This window comes from Salvia splendens, chromosome 13, assembly GCF_004379255.2.
Source record: "Salvia splendens isolate huo1 chromosome 13, SspV2, whole genome shotgun sequence".
Lineage (NCBI taxonomy): Eukaryota > Viridiplantae > Streptophyta > Magnoliopsida > Lamiales > Lamiaceae > Salvia > Salvia splendens.
In genome coordinates, this window is record NC_056044.1 from 20716451 (window position 1) to 20734808 (window position 18358).

Sequence of the window (18358 nt, forward strand, 5' to 3'; positions counted from 1 at the left end):
TGTTGGAGGAGGAAGGGGTTATGGGTAGGGTTGAGAGTATATGATAGGATGTCTGATATGTTGGTGCTGCTTATTTTGAGATTTTGATTCTGGATTCTGGTGTGGGTCAGTTAAGATATGCTAGTTGACAGTATCTGTTTTAGGTTGTTGACATATTTTCCCATTATGTTGTAGGATATGTTATTCCAATTTGCAACGCTAGGTTGAGGCCTTATGAAGGTCAAAAATTTTCTTCACTTGAGGAGGGAATTTCTTTTTATGAAAAGTATGCTCAAGAGGTTTGTTTTGATTGTCGAAGATTTGGAAATAGGTCTAGTGGTGTTGTTATTACTTTTCAGTATGTTATTTGCAACAGACAAGGTTTTCATACAGTTGATCCGTTGGATGTCGATGTAAGTATATCTGAGGATGTGAACGTGTCAGATGATGATGAAGTAACTTCAAAGAACAAATGCAGACGTGGCACAAAAAGGTGTGGATGTGGAGCAAGGATCAGTTTCAAGTTTTTTTCTGATTGTGGTGTTAAATATTATCTTGTGCATCAATTCATTAAGGAACACAATCATGCTATGGTTGACAAAGATCATAAGCGATTTATGAAAGGAAATCGCAGTATGAATGATGTCCATCATAAGTTTGTTGAAGATTGCACCAAAGCTAACATCGGTCATACTTCAACTTTCAACTTATTAAAGGAGTTTTTGGGTGGTTATGATGTTGTTGGGTGTACGTTGAATGATGTTAGGAATTGTTCTCGTGATATTAAAGAGAAACTGAAAGAAGTGGATGTTCAAATGATCCTAAATCAGATGCAAGAGAAGAAGATAATTTGTGAAGACTTTTTTTACAAATATCAATTATCACTTGATGATAATAAGTTAGTGAGCTTATTTTGGTCTGATGCTGAGTCTCGGAAACATTACCATATGTTTGGAGATGTTATAGCATTTGATACAACATATTCGACAAACATGTAGTTTATTTATTATACTTGGTAATTTACATACATATTAGTTAGTTGACTTAGCAGTTGACATAGTAGTCAACATAGGATATATCTGTAGTTGACATTGGTTATTATTAAAAATTTGTTGATGTTTTGTGTTGATCTATTTGTTCAATAGGTATCATATGGTGTTTGGTCCATTTACCGGGAAAAACAATCACGGGTGTCCTATTGCATTTGGAGCTGGTTTCGTATCCAGTGAGAATTGTGATGTATTCTCATGGATTTTCACTGTGTTTGTTGAGAATGCATGGGTGTTGCTCCAAGGATCATAATCACAGACCAAGATTGGAGAATGGGGCTTGCAATTGAGAAGGTATTATCTGGTACAAGGCATCGTTTGTGCATGTGGCATATTATGAACAAGTTGTTTGAGAAAATACCTAAATCTTTTTCTGATAGAGAAAAGTTTAGTAAGGAGTTTAAGGCTTGTGTTTGGTCAGAATTGTTAGATCCAGATGAGTTTGATATATTATGGACTGGTATTGTTGAAAAATATGGAGTGGAAGATCATAAATGGTTTAAGGACATGTTTGCTATTAGACATTTGTGGATTCCAGCCTACTTTAGAGATGTTCCTATGGGTTCTTTAATGAGAACAACATCTTTTTTAGAATCTGAAAACAGTTTTTTTAAGAGGTACTCGAAACCGCTGTTTAATTTTGCTGACTTCACTCTTCAGTATAATAATGCCATTGATACTCAAAAGAATCAAACTGAAAGGCTTGACTATTATGATTATATAATCTCTCCAAAATATGCCACTGATTTAGCATTTGAGAAGCAATTGGCATCTGTATACACGGATATGATGTTTAGAGTGGTACAAGAATTGATTTCTGTGGCTGATAAGAGTTGTCGGATGATTAGCATGTCCACTTTAGAGAACATCGAGGTCTTTAAAGTTTCTGATGCTAGAAAGAAGACCTTCACAATTACACATGAGATAGAGACTGAGTCATTTGATTGTGAGTGTAAACTATTTGAAAGGTGTGGTTATCTATGCAGCCACCTTTTCTTCGTCCTCAGAAACAAAGATGTCAACAATATTCCAGAGAAGTATGTTGGTAACCGGTGCTGAAAAGTGAATTATTGAAGGCAGTTCATGGTCTCACGAGTGACGAAAGTGCGTCTGACAAAGGTATGTGAACTGTTTCCTATAGATATTTCAGTTTATTTGTCATATGTTGCTCAAACAGGACGGCGACATTCTCTGTATCTAACAAAAACACTCATGTTTAGTATATTTCAATTTTGTGTTGACATAAACTATATAGGCTGTTGACATGTTACAGATTTAGTGTTCATATCATTTATATAGGATATTGACATGTTATATGTTTGCAGGTTCTAACGAAGATGACAAGCTACAGATTGGTAACAGTTGTCATGGACATTACTTTGGTCTATATCAACGCGCTTTTAAGAATAAAAATCATCCGATTGCATTGGATAATTTGCTTGCGGGTATTGGTCCTCAAATTTTTACTGATGACACTACTGGATCTTCATCAGTTGATAAAAATGATTCCATCAAGAACATATATGGTATTGCTGTACCTGAAGAAATAACTGCACATGCTCCAGATGTGGTTAGTACAAAGGGAGGTGCAAGTGATAAGAAAAGCAGGATTAAGTCGAGCATAGAAAAAGTAGACATAATTGTTCTTTTTTAACAAACAAAGTTGTTTTTTAGTTTTAACATATGCTATAAGTTATTGACATTTTCTTATTAGTTGTTGATATTTGATTTTGCACTCTGACTTTTGGCACTGGAATCTCCCAGAATGGAACAACATTCTGTTGTCAGTGCAATAAAATTCATGTTAGTTACAATTAAAATTATGTCAAATATATATACTAGCCATGTCAGCAACTAATATAATTATATCAACTATGGTGCATCTCGTGTCAACAGCACATACAAGTCATGTCAACTACGGTACATATCGTGTCAACTACATGTACAAGCCATGTCAACTATGTTACATACTATGTCAACTACACATAGAACGATGTCAACTACAATTATAAGTCATGTCAACAACAATCATAAGAAAAAATAGTTGTTGACATTTAATTCTAGTTGTTGACATTTGATAAGAAAAAATAGCTGTAGACATTTAATTCTAGTTGTTGACATTTGATAAGAAAAAATTGTTGTTGACATTTAATTCTAGTTGTTGACATTTGATATATTACTATAGACTGCATGGTTTAAAAATCAGTATGAGATAATTGTTTTACATATCCATCTAAAAAACATGATAAGATCAAATATCCAAACCACTTTTTGCTCAAAATCAGAATAAAACAGTTGGTTATACCGAGGTACTCCTTTTTCGCTTGGCTATACCGAGGTACTCCTTTTCGCTTAGATATTTTTCTATTTTCTAGTTTAAAATGAAACACAATAAATCTATATCAATAATAAGTTCAGGCATTAAGTATACTCTGTTAATAAATCCTAAATGAAACACAATAAATCTATATCAATAACTCTTTCTAGATCAATCTACAGCCATCCTAACAGCCATTCATACAAATCCTTAATTGGTTATTATAGTTATGTCTATAGCTATGTCAATAGGTATTGTATGAAATGATCTTTAACTATGTCAATAACTATTATAGCTATGTCAATAGCCATGTCAAACAAATCATATACTCTGTTCAAACAAGCATATACTCTGTTTTATAGCTATGTCAATAGCTATTGTATGAAATGAAATACAATAAATCTATATCAATAACTATTTCTGGTTCTATCTATAGTCATCCTAACATCTATTCAAACAAGCATATACTGTTATTATAGCTATGTCAATAGCTATTGTATGAAATGTCAATAATCTTAAAAATTTAAACAAATCCATAACTGGAAGGTGATGCTTCCAATTGCGATTCTACCATGGCTAATCAACAAAAAAATTCAGGAGAAATCGAATTCATAAGAAAACAAATCCAGATTTGTTTTAATACACTAAAATTGAAGCAATATACTTAAAATTTGAATCAATTGCTGAACCTGAAGAAGTCAGAACCACCGCTGAAGAAGTCGGAACCACCGCTGATGTGGAACGCCGATTCTCTTCGATCGGCGCTTCAACCGATTCAGCTACAATCGGCGCTTCAGCCGATTCTCTTCGAATTTGGTCTTCAATCGTCATTGTAGAAATTTATGTTTGAAGGTTTACGATTTGAATTTTGAAGATCAGCAAATTTATGTTTGCACAATTGTATGAATTATATGAAGATCAGAAGATATTTCAGCGAGAGTTTTAGAGAGGGTTTTAGAAAATGATTTCAAATCTAATTTTATTTTTTTCCGCCATTTGATTAATGAAATGACACTTATACCCTCGTGTTGACATAATGTGATAGCTGTTGACATTTAGTTAATCTTGTGGATTAGTGGCTGATATTGCATCTCATTTCTCAATTTAGCTAAATAATCTCAACCTAACAGGACCCTATATATATATATATATAGATATATATCTATATAGGGTCCCTTATATGCACAACACCTCCTTAGTGTAGAACTAGAGACCAAATATTAGCCATTGGATATAATTTTTGATGGATGAGATGAGATATTGTACAAATAATTTATGTCATTCATCCTAAGAGCAATTTACTTCATACCAGGGGCTATTTAGTCATAATACATTATTATAAGTTATTTTCATTTCTCGGGTGAAGTTATTTGATTATAAGATGGATAAATTATATCATAAGATGAAGTTATTTATTTTGGGCTGTTCAAATTTTGGCTCATTTTAACCGAAATGTTTCCATTTCTCGTGTGAAGTTATTTCATTATAAGATGAAGTACAAGTACAGTGATTATAAGATGAAGTGATTGAACGACGGTAGTGTAGTAGCGGCGGTGGTGGCACACTATATCGGGGCCGAGTTGCGGGTGAAATTCAACCCGAGACTGACCTCGAGTCGGTGCCTGAACAACAATGTTGTACCGCGAGTAGGGAGAGTCGAGTTATGGCGGTTACCTACACCGGATGTCACGAATCAAGGGTGGCTATAAGTTGTTGACAGAGAAGATTGATGGAGAGGATTTTTCGGATGGCTAGGGTTCGAAATTGGAGACGGGGATGAGAGTGAAAGAGTTTGAGCAAGAGCAGATGGTGAGAGAGAGAGAGAGAGAGAGAGATGCCAGATGTGAGTGAGAGGGGGAATGACGGGTGGCCTGCCGCCACTCGCCGGCGATGGTAGAGGCACTGGAGAGAGATGCAGTGAGCGAGATGTAGACGATGGAGGAGGGAGGTTTTAACCGAAATGTTTCCATTTCTCGGGTGAAGTTATTTCATTATAAGATGAAGTACAGATATTATAAGATGAAGCTTCCCATCCTCGCCAACTTCAACTTGCGTCTCCAACGGCTCTCTCACGTACAGCGCAATGACATCCGTGTCGACGCGCAAGGAGATGATTGAAGCAGTGGTGTCAGGGAACTGCTCGGAGATTAAGGATCGAGCGTGTACCAGATGATGCACTGGAGGACGACGATCTGGACCATGAGGCTGCCGGAGTCGACGCCGTACATGCCTTTGAGCAAGGGAATGCCCACGACGAGGGGTGTTGGGGAGGGTGGAGAGGGAAAAGAGGGTGATGGACCAGTCAAGGGAAGCTCGGGCGCTGATCCTCGACCAGACAGCGAGAACGATAAGCTTCTGGAGTGTGTCGGTGGCGATGAAGCGGTAGTTCATGGCGTAGGGGTTGTTGGTGGAGATGAAGTGGAAGGAGAGGAGAGTGACGACGAAGAGGCGACGAAGCGTTTGATGCCGGAGCACTGGTCGGGGGTGAAGATTTTCCACCATTTGACGGAGCCGTAGGCGAGGATCATGACGACGTAATTCTAAAACTAACCTTTTGGCAATTTGATTGAATAAAAAAGTAGATAAGTTCTAATTTTTAATAACCATTAGATGTGATTAATGGGTGGATGAGATTTGGTCTCTAGTTCGGTCTTTAAAATTGGTTCGACGTTGATCACAACTCTATATTTATATGTTCTTTTCTTTCCTTAGTAATCAAATGAATAAAACATAACAGGACCCTATATATATATATATATATATTCTTTCTTTCCTTAGTAATCAAATGAATAAAATATTCCTTTTACTATAATGACTATCACAATTTTGCCAATTAATGGCAATCAAATCCGCACATATATATACTCATATATTCTCCTTTTCTTTATCAGCATAGGAACGTGATATTAGTCAAACTTAATGACTAATTATGATTTAGGGAATATATTATGGCTAATTGGTTATATGTCCTTTTTTATTCCAATTAATACAATAATTAATTGAAAGCTAATTAACTAGGGAAAATAATGTGTCTTATACCAAATTCATGTATTATATGAAAAATTCAATTCTATTTGGGATTATATCACATGTCACATATGTGAGACATAAAACTTACATTCTCCCACTTGGCGAACATGTGGAACACAAAGTTTTCGATCTCCCACTTGTCACACGTGACAGAGCCATAATATAATAGATATAATAAACATAAGGCGCGCATAATATTGGACTTTATAAATACTTCCATCATTGGCAAACATAAGTATTATATTAGTGAGACTACTGATGTGGGTCATATCGGGCGTATATCATTCGGTCAATATAGTTCCTTCCATGTACCACATTACTAATAACCACACTAAAATAATCTATAAGTGACACAACGTCTATAAATGTCTTATTTCAAGACGTCTTGCATTAATACTAAAAACGTATATATGCATATCAAATAATAAATTTATGCCTGAAAAGTAGAAACAACTTTATTGAATTCAAAATATCCATAACTTAAGTGTCTGAACCAACATGGAAACATAAAGATTAGACGTTTCTATACCCAAGACCCATTTTGTTAACTTATTCCATAAATGTCTTAGGCGATAACGCCTTAGTCAATGGATCAACTACTATAAGCTGTGTGCTTATATATTTCATAGATATTCTTTGTTCCCAAACTTCATCTTTCACGACAAGAAACTTTAATTCCATGTGTTTAGCTCCTTTGAATACTTGTCATTCTTACAGAAAGATACGATTGCACTATTATCACAAATTCACAATACAATTTCAAGGACATGGATATTGAGGAGACAATACCAAGGCCTGAAATAAAATTTTGCAATCATTAATGCTTCAAAGCAAGCCATAAATTCAGCTTTAATGGTGGATGTTGAATTAGAACTTTGCTTTACACTATTCCATGATATGGCTCCTCCAACCATAAGAAGAATGTAATCAAAAGTCGATTTTCTAAAGTCAACACATCAAGCATAATCTGAATTGGAATATCTAATCACTTCTAATTGATCAGATTTCCTAAATGTGAGCATAAAATCTTTTATCCCCTTTAAGTATCTCATTATCATCTTTGCAACTCTCTAGTGTTCAATGTCAGGGTTACTTTGGTAACGACCTAGCATTTTGAGCGCAAAGCTGATGTCTGGTCTAGTATAGACTTGAGCATACATCAAACTTTCCACGATAGATGCATAAAAATATTTTCCATCTCTTTAGGTTCTAATTCAGTTTTTGGACATTGATTCAAACTGAATTTGTCACCTTTATGAATTGGAGCAACGCTTGGAGAACATGCACTCATGCCATATCTCTCTAAAAGATTCGATCTATGTAGCTCTTATGAGACAATCGAAAAGTTCACGTGATTGATCACAAGATATTTTATCCTATGACGTAGGATGTCTCACACATATCTTTTATGTTGGAATTTTTAGAGAGATAATTTTAGTGTCATGTAGTAATCCAATATCACTACTAGCAAGCAATCATCAACATACAGAACCAAAAATATGAACTTGCTCCCACTAACCTTGAGGTATATGCACCGATCAACAGTGTTTTCATTAAGTCCAAAAGCAGTAATAGTGTCATGGAATTTAAATACCGTTGTTGAGAAGCCTGTTTCAGTCCATAAATTGATTTCTTAAGTTAGCAGACTAAATTTTCGTTCCCTTTCTTAATTAAGTCTTCAGATTGTTTCATGTAGACTTCTTCTTCCAAATCATCATTTAGAAAAGCAATTTTCACATCCATTTGATGTAGTTCCAAGTCAAAATGGGCTATAAGTGCCAAAATAATTCTAAGTGAGCCCTTCTTTGATACTTGAGAGAAAGTCTCTTTATAATCAATGCTATCCTTTCTGAGTATAACCTTTGGCAACAAGTCTAACTTTAAATCGTTCGATTAAACCATTTATGTCGAATTTGGTCTTGAATGCCCATTTACACCCAATACACTTTTGTCTATCAGGTAATTTGACAAGGTCCCAGACTTTATTATAATCCATAGATTTTAATTCTTCTATCATGGCATCAATCCATTTATTAGAATTATTATACTTAATGGCTAGTGAATATAAAACTGGATCATTACGTATTCCTATATCACATTCGGATTCTTGGAGATATGCCACATAGTCATCAGAAAAGGCCACCTTCGTTCTCGTTGAAAATGCCTTAATGGCACTTCTGTAGATGCTCCTTCCACATTTATGTTCAATGACTTTGGCATCATCATTAATGGCTGGTCATTCAAATATTGTTAGGTTGTTCAACAATATTTGGCACACTTAATTCTTGAGGAAATGAGGGAAGAAGGTTATACCCTTATTTCATTAATGACCGCATTACGAGTGTTAGAACTCCCACTAATCTCGCCATTCTCAAAGAATCTTATATTTCCAGTTTGCATAATTCTCATGCTATCATTAGTACAATAAAACCTATACCTTTTGGATTTTTCTGGTACCCCATAAAATAACCAATAACTGTCTAAAATCCAATTTCTTTTCTTGCGAAGAGTATAATCTAGTTTCCGTTGGACAGCCCCAAACATGAAGATGCTGCAAACTGGGTTTTCTACATGTCCAAAGTTCATAAGGGAGTCTTTGGTACAACCTTACTAGAAACCCGGTTTAATACATAAATAGCGGTTCTAAGACCATAAATTCACAACGATATGGGTAAGGTTGAATTATCATACTTCTAACCATTTCTATGGGAGTTCAGTTTCCTCTCTCAGTAACATCATTCTGCTAAGGCGTACTTAGCATAGTGTATTAAGTACAAATGTCATGCTTTTCTAAGTATTTGGCAAAAGGTCCATGTAATTGACTTATTTTAGTGGCACGACCATAAAATTCACCACCTCTATTAGATCGAATAATTTTCACCTTTCTATTTAATTGTCTTTCAACCTCAGTCATAAAATGTTCAACTGTTTCTGCTCCCTGAGATTTTTCTTGCAATAAATAAACTCATAACGCGAAAAATTGTCAATAAAGGTGATAAAATATTTTTCTCCACCAAAAGTCAGGACATCAAAAGGTCCACAAATATTTGTATGTATAATTTGAAGGAGCTCAGTGCTCTTGTGGTATTTTTCTTAGTGTGTTTTGTTTGTTTACCTTTAATACAATCCACACAAACGGTAAAGCTTGTAAAGTTTAAATTCGAATGAATACTATCCTTTATAAAGCCTCTTAATTCTTTCACTGGATGATAAATTCGAATGAATATTATCCTTTAGACGCTTCTTAGGTTGCAATATGAGCATAAGATGCATTCATTCCATGCTCCTTCAGCTTTTGCTCCTCCTACACCAACACGTTTCCCAATTCTTTAAGAGTCCACTTATCTTTTATAGTGAATCAATTTGGAATGGTCCATATTGAGGAGGTAAGGAAGTTAGGATGAATTGGACGAAGAAATCCCCATCCACCTGTAATCATAACTTTTCCTCGGAAGAGATGTTATTTATGTCCTTCACATGCTCGTACATAGTCCGAGAACCCATCATATTGCATGCTTATGAGATCCTTCATAAGTTTTTCTGCAAGAGAGTTATATCCAGTTGTGAAGCGATCCTCAACATTCTGCAAACATTCTTTTGCAATATCAATCATTGAGAACTTTATCTGCAACGAACATTCTAATGAATTTTAAACTTAATCCTGTTAGATTTTGCCCAAGCATTATGGGCAATCAACCAAACTACTTTCATCAGAAAAATTGATTGACTTATCATTCAACAGTACTAGGTCCAAGTCCATTACTCCCAGAGTGAACTCAAGTTTCTCTTTCCATTCAGAGGAGTTAGTTCCATTAAGTTGGGAAACGTTTGAGGTAAACATACTAGTAGAAAAAAATGCTTGACATTATAGTAGCAATTAAAAGAATGAATGCTCACATATAAAAGCTTTGAATAATAACACGAACATTAATTTGAAAACCCATATCATAAGACAATTATGAAAACTCCTTTGGGTAGTCTTCATACAATAATAAACATCATGCTTTAATATCCACATCTTAGTTTAATAATTGAGTAATAATAAATTGGCGTTACCTTTGGGTAATCGACACCAATTTATATTATTAACTCCATTAGTGTTCATTACGTCGCAAAAGACTATTTCCTTTGGGAATCTAGCCCTTTTTATGACAAACAAACTATGTAGATAATGAATAGCCACAACAAGTATGATGATTAATTGCATAAATAGATTTTAATATTAATTTGATCATAAACTCTTCTTATTTTACCTCATTGTGATGATTCCAAAATAAACATAATATAATCAAGAATGTATAGTGATTAATTGCTTAAACGGATTTGCATATGAACTTGATTATAGACTCTCCTTATTATAAACATAATACTTATAATCAAGGTAAATTTAATTGAATTATGCCATCATTCATTCCACTGTCTCATAGATTCATGATCATTAAACATATAATGAAATCTAAATTCACCAATACATATATACAATGAATTCATCAAAACCAATAAAACATATAAAGTCAGTTTACATAGATACGAACTATTAATTCTTAAACAGAAAACAAGTGAAATTGGATTAACAAATGAATTCTTAATTCATCATCTAAAGTAGTCACGGTAAGCGGATTCATAATCCAAACAAAGCAAAAAAACAATTCACTAAACATCCCTAACATATTTTAATTTGGAAACTATCTACACGTCTGTAATCAAATATCACCGAATCCACAAACATCCATAATCAATTCCAATATATATTAATTTGGAATCAAACAGTATATTTCAATTGTGGCACAGAGAGGGAGATTTGAAACGTTAATTGAACGATAGAAAAAAAAATCTCGCGACGCATAGATTTAAGAAGCAAATGACATAAATTATGGTTTCAATGATACGAAAATACACGAGTTCTCAACCATGGCTCTGATACGACATGTTGGAAATTATTTATCATCAAATATTCAAGAATACATAATTGAATATAAATAAAGCAAGATCTTTGAACAACATGTATTTCACGTAAAATCATAAACAAAATAGGATCAAAATATACTTTGCCGATCCATAGCGGAAGCGATTGAGGAAGGAGGAAACGATTTCCTTGAACTCTTTTCGGCGTAGTGGCGCAAGTCCAACTCCAATGATTTGTTTCTCTCTCTTTCTCTCGTTTATGTGTTCTCTGTAATGTGTGTGATTTGATGAGATCTCACACTTGTATTTATAGGCAGAGTGAGGACAAACCCTAATTCTAAAACCTTAAAACCCTTTCCATCAAAGTGGCTATTTAATTATGACGTTTCTTTTTGACCAAGTAATACCAAGATCAAATTACACCATAAATAATTGATCATAATAATTTAATTGATTATCAATACAAATTACAACATAAATATATATAGGGTTGTGATCAATTGAGATTTTTTAGCCTTATTGAGAATTTAGATGCATTATCAGCCACTCATTTTTATTAAATGAGTGGTCCAGAATTTGCCACATGGAAAATATTTTTAGATTAATTAATTATAAAAAGGAAGAATGGTAATTTCATGGTACATTTTATTCAATAAATACTTTTTTAATTTTTTTAATATATTTTTTTTCAACTACATATACAATTCATGTCCACTACACACATATAATGTCAACTATATATACAATTCATGTTAACTACACATATAATGTCAACTATGTGTACAATCCATGTCAAATATATATACAATTCATGTCAACTACACACATATAATGTCAACTACATATACAATTCATGTCAACTATACACATATAATGTCAACTATAACTTGTTGACATTTGATGTGCAAGCTATTAACGATAATACCCCCGAATTGACATAAATTACTTGCAGTTGACATTTCGAAAATGTTGTGGATGAGTAGTTGAAAATGCATCTCAATTCTCAATTAAGCTAAAAAAATCTCAATCTAACATGACCATATATATATATATATATATATATATATATATATATATATATATATAGGGAGATGATCAAAATAAGTATGTGTTTAAATCCAGAAATGCAGACCAAATCTCAGCCCTAGGATTAGATGATCTAATGGTCAATAATTAACCAAAAACACGGAAGGTCATAATTAAGCAATTTTAGGTCATATTATAATATTTGGATTTAATGTCATACTAAGATCGTTTTAGGTCATGCTTTGTTAGCATGACCTACAAATTACCTAATTATGACCTAAAAGTGCCCTAATTATGATATTGTTCTGCATTTCTGTATTTAAATCCAGTTTTGCATAGATCAAAACCCTATATATATATATATATATATATATATATATAGGGATGTATTCATTTCCTTTTCCTATATTTCCTCCTTTTTCCTTCTTAATATCAGCCATTAGATTAGAGAAATGGACGGTCAAGATCAACATTGAGTAATTAATCTCGTATTGCATTATTTGTCCTATTTTGTGCATTATGAGGGTACAATAGTAATCTAATAATGGCTGGAAACCGCTACGAATAATGCACCACATGGTCACGAGTAATGCATATAATTGCCTATATAATGCACAATATGTGAACTGCAATGCATACGGACAAGATGTGTTGTGTTATGATGTTTGACACACGTTTCTTGTTTCCACTAAGGGTTTAATAAGCTTAGGGGCTAGGGTATAGTACGTAGACATGTATGTAATCTTCACATGGTAACGAGTAATGGATATAATTGACTATATAATGCACAATTTGTGAACTGCAATGCATACGAACAAGATGTGCTGTGTTATGATGTTTGACACACGTTTCTTGTTTCCCCTAAGGCTTTAATAAGCTTAGGGGCTAGGGTATAGTACGTACGCATTAATAACAAATTATAAAACGATACGAATAATTCACCAAATTGTCACGAGTAATGGATGTTATTAACTATATAATGCACAATATGTGAACTGCAATGCATACGAATAAGATGTACCATGTTATGATGTTTGACACACGTTTCTTGTTTTCCCTAAGGGTTTAATAAGCTTAGGGGCTAGGGTATAGTACGTAGACATTACTAAATGCACGTATGTAATCTTCAATCCGTTGATTAACCCATATACACAATACCTCTAATAATGCATAATATACTGAGATAATGACAATTAACAGCTACATAATGCACTACCTAAACCAAATAATGCACATACGTATATTCCAATAACAACAATTTGTTAGTAATGTCTACGTACTATACCCTAGCCCCTAAGCTTATTAAACCCTTAGGGGAAACAAGAAACGTGTGTCAAACATCATAACATGGTACATCTTATTCGTATGCATTGCAGTTCACATATTGTGCATTATATAGTTAATAACATCCATTACTCGTGACAATTTGGTGAATTATTTGTATCGTTTTATAATTTGTTATTAATGCGTACGTACTATACCCTAGCCCCTAAGCTTATTAAACCCTTAGGGGAAACAAGAAACGTGTGTCAAACATCATAACACAGCACATCTTGTTCGTATGCATTGCAGTTCACAAATTATGCATTATATAGTCAATTATATCCATTACTCGTTACCATGTGAAGATTACATACGTGTCTACATACTATACCCTAGCCCCTAAGCTTATTAAACCCTTAGGGGAAACAAGAAACGTGTGTCCAAACATCATAACATGGTACATCTTATTCGTATGCATTGCAGTTCACATATTGTGCATTATATAGTCAATTATATGCATTACTCGTGACCATGTGGTGCATTATTCGCAGATACCAAAATGTGGCAGTTACTTTTCCGTCAAATGTCAATAATAACCCTGTAATGCATACAACCACCTTCTATAATGCAACACGGAACCAGTTTTATAGAATCAATCTGATCCGTTGATGCCTTAGATCTAACGCGTAATACTAAGAAGGAAAAAGGATCTAAGATGTGAAAAAGATTCATCCCTTAGATCCTTTATTCTTCTTAATATGGGCCGTTAGATCTCATTCATCAACTGTCCAGATGATCTGCATTATTACACTATAATGGTGCATTATTAGTCGGTGTGCATTATTCAACTGAAAATCTGCATTATTACACTATAATGGTGCATTATTAGTCGGTGTGCATTATTCAACTGAAAATCTGCATTATTAAATGACACGTGTCACCAATCTAATCGTCGGATGACAAAATCGTGGGGCTGAGATTAAAAAGAACAAAGAACAAAAGATACAAAAAGGAAATGAATACATCCCTATATATATATATATATGCGTTCTTTTCTTTCCTTAGTAATCAAAAGAATAAAATATTCCTTTTACTATAATGACTACCACAATTTTGCCAATTAATGGCAATCAAATCCGCACATATATATATACTCATATATTCTCCTTTTCTTTATCAACATAGGAACGTGATAGTAGTCAAACTTAATGACTAATTACTCCCTCCGTCCCGCTTTAGGAGTCCCGGTTGATCAATTTAGGATGTCCCGCTTTAGGAGTCCCGTTTGAAATAAACTAATAAAAAATGCCTACAAAGTAAGTAAAAAGTGTTAAAAGCGGGTCTCAACATTAACTACAACATTTATTTATTACACACTCAATTAAAAGTGGGTCCCAACATCCACTACAATATTTATTTATTACACACTCAAACACTTTCTTAAAACATATGCCCAACTCAACCGGGACTCCTAAAGCGGGACGGAGGGAGTATGATTTAGGGAATACATTATGGCTAATTGGTTATACGTCCATTTTCATTCCAATTAATACAGTAATTAATTGAAAGTTAATTAACTAGGGAAAATGTGTCTTATACCAAATTCCAGTATTATATGAAAAATTTAATTCTATTTAGAATTCTATCACATGTCACATATGTGAGACATAAAACTTACAAGTCTCTCTGCATATATTTTCAAGGATGAGTCCTTATGCCCTTGGGAGAGCAGCTTGTGTCGATAACTGAGAAAGGAGAAAAGAAAGAACAACAGAAAAAAGAAAAGAAACCATTACTTATATTGCATCAGGAAAAAGAGTGGCATAGATGATCAAAGTAAACAACACGTGAACTATTCGCTTATTAAATTTCAACTTACCTATTTCCTATTGATTTTTCAGAATTTGGATGGTGGGTAGTTTAGTCAATTGATAAATATTGTGTGAGATGTAATAAGAAAAAAGAAAAGAAAAGAAAAGAAGAGAAAAGAGATAAAAAAAAAAAGTAAAAATCCCTTATTCTGAAAAATTTGCATGTGTCGATCTCATTTTCTGAAAGGTCAGCGAATTTAATCTCAAATCTCGAAAGGTCAGCGAATTGAGACCTATATTCCGAAATCTCTCAACTTTATTTATGTTGATTTATAGTATTAATATATATTAGTATGATAGTTAGATTTTATGAAAATTTTAATTGTTTGGATACGTAAATTAGTTGATACGATATATATTTTGATGTTAATTATAAGAAATTAATTTTGGATTTTTTCATTTTTATATTATATTTGTGCGATTTTGAATTTCGCATTCGTTGGATATATTTGTGTAATTTTGGTTCTTTGGTTCGTATCGGTTTTGTAGTCGAATTTAGTTTTTATGGTTTTGTTTTTTGGACAATTAGGTTCGGTTTAATTTTATTTTGATAAAATTTCAATTTTTTTTCAGTCGATTTAATCAAAAATCAAATTGAAAACTAAATACTCACCCCTACCTATAATAGCACTTAACTTGTTTTTAATAAGAGAACTGATCAATAAATTACTTGTTCGTCCGCTGTTTGGAATATTTGAGAAAAGTAAATATAAATTGATCAATTTTCCTAATTTTTTTTATATTTACAATAATATCTATAAAATCGGCTTTTTTGGCTGGTAGAAAGAAGATCAAATGTCTCTCAAATTTTTTAGATAGATAGGACTTTCGGGACTAAAGTAAGTTAGTTCAAAATAGTTTATTTGTTTGATAAGCAAAATAATTTTTGCAGATAAAATTTGTAAGGACGAAAATACCGTTATGTATTTAATTTCTTTTATGGATCTTAAATATATAATTTCTAATAAATTAGTTATATTATCCGTTTATATATTAATTTATACTAGAACTTATGACTGATAAAAGGTGTATTAGGTCTATCTATAATCAATTTTTGTAAGATGAATTAAGATTAGCTCAATTTTTTTTATAAATTAGTTCAATAATCTAATTTTGTATAAATAAGTATGTCAATAATGAAATTGATATCCATAAAATCAAAATTTGATAGAAAATTTTCAAGAATCCAACAGCTCCGTCTCCATATTTCCATGGCCTCAAGGATCCATTACCTAATTTTATTCAAGAATCCAATAGCAAAATTTGATATAAAATTTGGCAACAAAATCTATTTCATATCCAAATTCTATGTCCCAAGGAAGACAAAATCGAAATCGAGCAAGTCTAGATAGATGACCAAAATCAAGCAAAAGCCATAAAACGTAAATCGAACAGAAACTCAAAATTGATTACATGAACCTAGATTTTCGACCGTGGAGAGGGAGGGGGCTGACGAAGCAAGAGGCTTAGATCCTGGGAAAATTCTATAAATGGGTAGTTCTGGAAAACTGCTTCCATGGATGGGTGGTTTTTTTTTATTGTTTCTATCAATGGGTGTTACGCATTTTTAGAATGCGTATCTCAGTTGGAATTTTAAAATCGCATAACAGAACTCATAATCGCCATTCTGAACCTCCACTGTTGTTCGGACTCCGTCGCCTCCTCGCCGCCGCCGCCGCCGTTCCCGTCGACCTGCTGCCGCCGCCGTCACTCTGTTTGTTTACTTTCCACCACTCTGTATCCTTTTGATACCAAACTGTCGTTTGGTATCAAATTTGGTTCCTAACCCAATCCGTGTAGGATTCTTCTCATCCCAAAACCAACTGCTAGATTCAGAATCATCATGGTTACGTTAATAGTAATTACCTTCGGTCGTCACTAGAGTACGAAAATAAGCTAACCCTGGATGCTCATACTCCTGCTCACTTTGCTCTTTAGGGACTACTGGGACATACCTACGAGGCACATTCAATGTTTCACCGTCAGATGCATCTTGGGTTGCTTCTGATTCTTCACTCAATTCAGGTGGAGTTGTTGATTTTTCTGACACGGAGTCATCAGATTCAGAATCGTTACTAACTTCATTCTGTGGAGATAGTCCACCATCCCAAAAACCAGGCCCAACATCCCCAAAATTAGCTGGCTTGTGACTAACTTCATTATGTCCAGATGGTCCATCATCATATTGTACTCTATCTTGAAGTTACCATTGTGCCCTTCTAGATTGATAGACAACAACCGTTTGTGGAGTGCGTTGTTGTGCTAACTTAGCTTGATAGTAAAAAAATAACTCAATTTGACCTGATTGAATAGCTGTTGCAAACATATCCCTCATATATGCATCGCAAAGTTGAATGCCCACAAAGTTATATCCATTACCCACTTGAATTGCACGCTTCCATGTCAAAGTAATCATATATTCATTAACATTGATTTCAATACAATCACATATTCTGTTAACCAACTCTTTGTATGGAACAAACTTATCTAACACAAGGTATGCATTTGCCACGGGTGGCTCATATGACAAACCAATTCCTCCTATTTCTACTATTTTCCATCCCAATATAAAAGGACACAAACAGATTCTGTATCCATAATCCTGCAATCTATACATAACTTTATCTCAATATTTGAATAATTGAAAATAAACTATATACCAAATCTTAATTAACAATTCAAAAGAACACTACATACCAAATCCTAGTAGTTAATAACACACATTGAACATACAATTTGTACCAACAACATAGAATTTTAATTTTCACCATAAACTATGAACATGATGCTAAATTATGAAGAAAGCACGTAACTTGCATTTAGGAAGAAACAATAAGACGAATTTGGGCGATTTATGCAAGAATTGGACGAAAAGGTGGCATTTTTGGAAGGGGTTCGCGAAAAATATAAATACTGAA